The 2,442-nt window shown below is 38.8% G+C and overlaps 1 pseudogene; it reads right to left on the bottom strand.

The window, feature by feature from the left end:
* Positions 1 to 199: 199 nt before the first annotated feature.
* Positions 200 to 2,108, bottom strand: LOC121980074 (annotated as a pseudogene).
* Between the last annotated feature and the right edge of the window lie 334 nt (positions 2,109 to 2,442).

Below are 2,442 nucleotides of genomic sequence, written 5' to 3'. Positions count from 1 at the left end.
AGGGAGATTTTAATTTATTCCTCCCCATTTTGCTAATGAATGCGAAATTCAATGAATCCTCTGTTTCTCTTTTTCTTTTTCACTAACGAATGAGCTGTGCTATTGAGCTCGCACAGTTTGCATTATGTTACCAGTAATAATAATGTAGAACATAGATCCTTGGAAATATATGATGATTTAAGAAACAATATTCCAAGATTCAGTGCTTAGCCTGATTATTCTAATGATTAATATGAGAATAACACAACTACAACTTGCTGGATGGAATACCAACTGGAGATTTTCTGATTTTCTCCATTTCTTCTCCCCAACTAACGATAACTTTTTCACCTCTTCCTTGGGGATGAGCCTGGGGCTGCTCAGCATCAATCCTCCATCGACGACCATTGTAGTCCCGTTGACAAATTTACCTACAGAAAGTAGTAAAAGGTATGCCTCAACCTACACAACTTTGGTGGTGATCTGATAAGATGAATACATGTAATACACAACACAAACCTGCATCAGAAGCCAAATATAAGGCAGCCATGGTGATATCCCATGTCTCTCCCAGCTTATACAGAGGCCTCTCAAATCCAGAGTCACCATTCTGCATTTCTGCTGGTCCAAGCTTCCCCATCCCAGGAGTGTCTCCGATCAGCCCCGGAGCAATCCCACTGACTCTTATATCATAATCAGTGCCCTATTCTAGGGCTAATGACCTTGTGATGCTGTTGACGGCGGCCTATTTACGCAAGAGAAAACAGCTTGAAGTGTGTTTACCAATTTCATATAGAGATGAAGTTTAACAACACGTACCTTGGCTGCAGATACATGGATCTGGTACCAAGAAGCTGTGTAGTGCAAAGTTGCACTAATGTTCAGAATTAGTCCCCCGGCTGATAGGTCCTTTCCTTGTCCTCCTTTCTTTAGATACTTCAAAGCCTCATGGCACATAGTGTATGTGCCAACCGAATCAATGTCAAGGACTAGGAACTTCAGACCAAAAAAATATAACTGTTTGATTAGCATCTACCAAATATAGTTTCATTGAAACCATAACTAATGAACTAAAAGCTTAGATGATTGTCCTCTTTACATCATATTTAAATGGGGTACGCAAGTATGAGCAGTTTAGTCATCCTATATATATATATATATATAGGTTCTAAAGAAACAACTAAACTACTCCAAGATTATGCAATGGACAGTATCATCGAATATGAAGGCAGTTACCGGTTCGAAAACTGTTTGGTGATAAATCCTCTGGTGATGCAAGAAAATTTGCTGCTGCTCCATTTACAAGAATATCGAGCTTTCCAAAATGCTTAAAAGCTTCTTCCAAAACCGTAGCTGCATCCTCCTGCTTACGTACATCGCCCTCAAGCCCAATGGCCTGAGAAAACGTTAACGTTAAGTAGACGATTCAGTGTAATGTAGATCATAATCTAAGAGGTGATGATATATCTAAACCTTGCAGAACACAGCAAAATTTAACAAGGCAATTCTACTCGCAGATTTGATGCCTCATTGGATGTTTGAAGCTCAGACACAAATCAATCTAACTAAATGACTTTGTAGAAATTCAAGTAGAATTAAGAAGACTACCATTGCGTTAAGAAAACAGTCTTAACTTGGATGTTGCAGTGTGTTGTTAGATTGGAATGATCTTATCATTCCATTACAGTGTGTTGTTAATTCCACAAACACATTACCCCATTTTGAAGCTCCAAGTTAGTTCATTCTATGTGTTATTCTTCACAATCATGGAATACAACATAATCAAAATTCCTAGATTTGAGCAACAAAAGCATCATAAAAGCATCCAAATGATAGAAAAGTATGCTCTGATACATCGGTGTTGCCGAGTTTTGAGCTCAATCAAATTTAGGGTTAATGTCCTGTCAAAAAATTAGACAAGAAGTATAATAAAAAAACAATTGAAGAAGAAGAGTAATGTTCTGATAGGGTGTATCCCTAATTATAAGAATCACAAAAGGAGAAGATGATGAATAGGTGCTCGAGACAAAGACGGCTCACCCGAATCTCCTCAGACTGAAGCGCGACAACCGCAGTGTTGAGACTTGGAGGAGGCGGCCCATGATGAAAACGACAGCTCTGTTCTTACCGAATTACCTTGAGGTCTCAAAGCCAATCTTGAAACCTCCTCCAGAGAGTCATTTTTTTTTTGTGATGTCGGCCTTCGGGGTGATTCCATCGACTTCCCTCTTGTGATTCAGCGATTTGATTTGAATGCGCGCTCCGTCCAGGAAACTAGTTTGGCCTATCTATTTTAAAAAATTAGTTTGTCCTTTTAAAAATAGATAGTTTGGCCAAACTATTTTTTTTCATAATTAGTTTGGCCTATCTATTTTAAAAAATATTTGATTTAAGTGCACGCTCCGTTGAGGAACTCTTAGGGGGCGTTTGGTTTAGGGTAATAGGAGTGGGGAATGGGAATGA

This window comes from Zingiber officinale, chromosome 5A (assembly GCF_018446385.1).
Source record: "Zingiber officinale cultivar Zhangliang chromosome 5A, Zo_v1.1, whole genome shotgun sequence".
NCBI classification, from domain to species: domain Eukaryota; kingdom Viridiplantae; phylum Streptophyta; class Magnoliopsida; order Zingiberales; family Zingiberaceae; genus Zingiber; species Zingiber officinale.
This window is presented reverse-complemented; position numbering and strand designations above follow the sequence as displayed.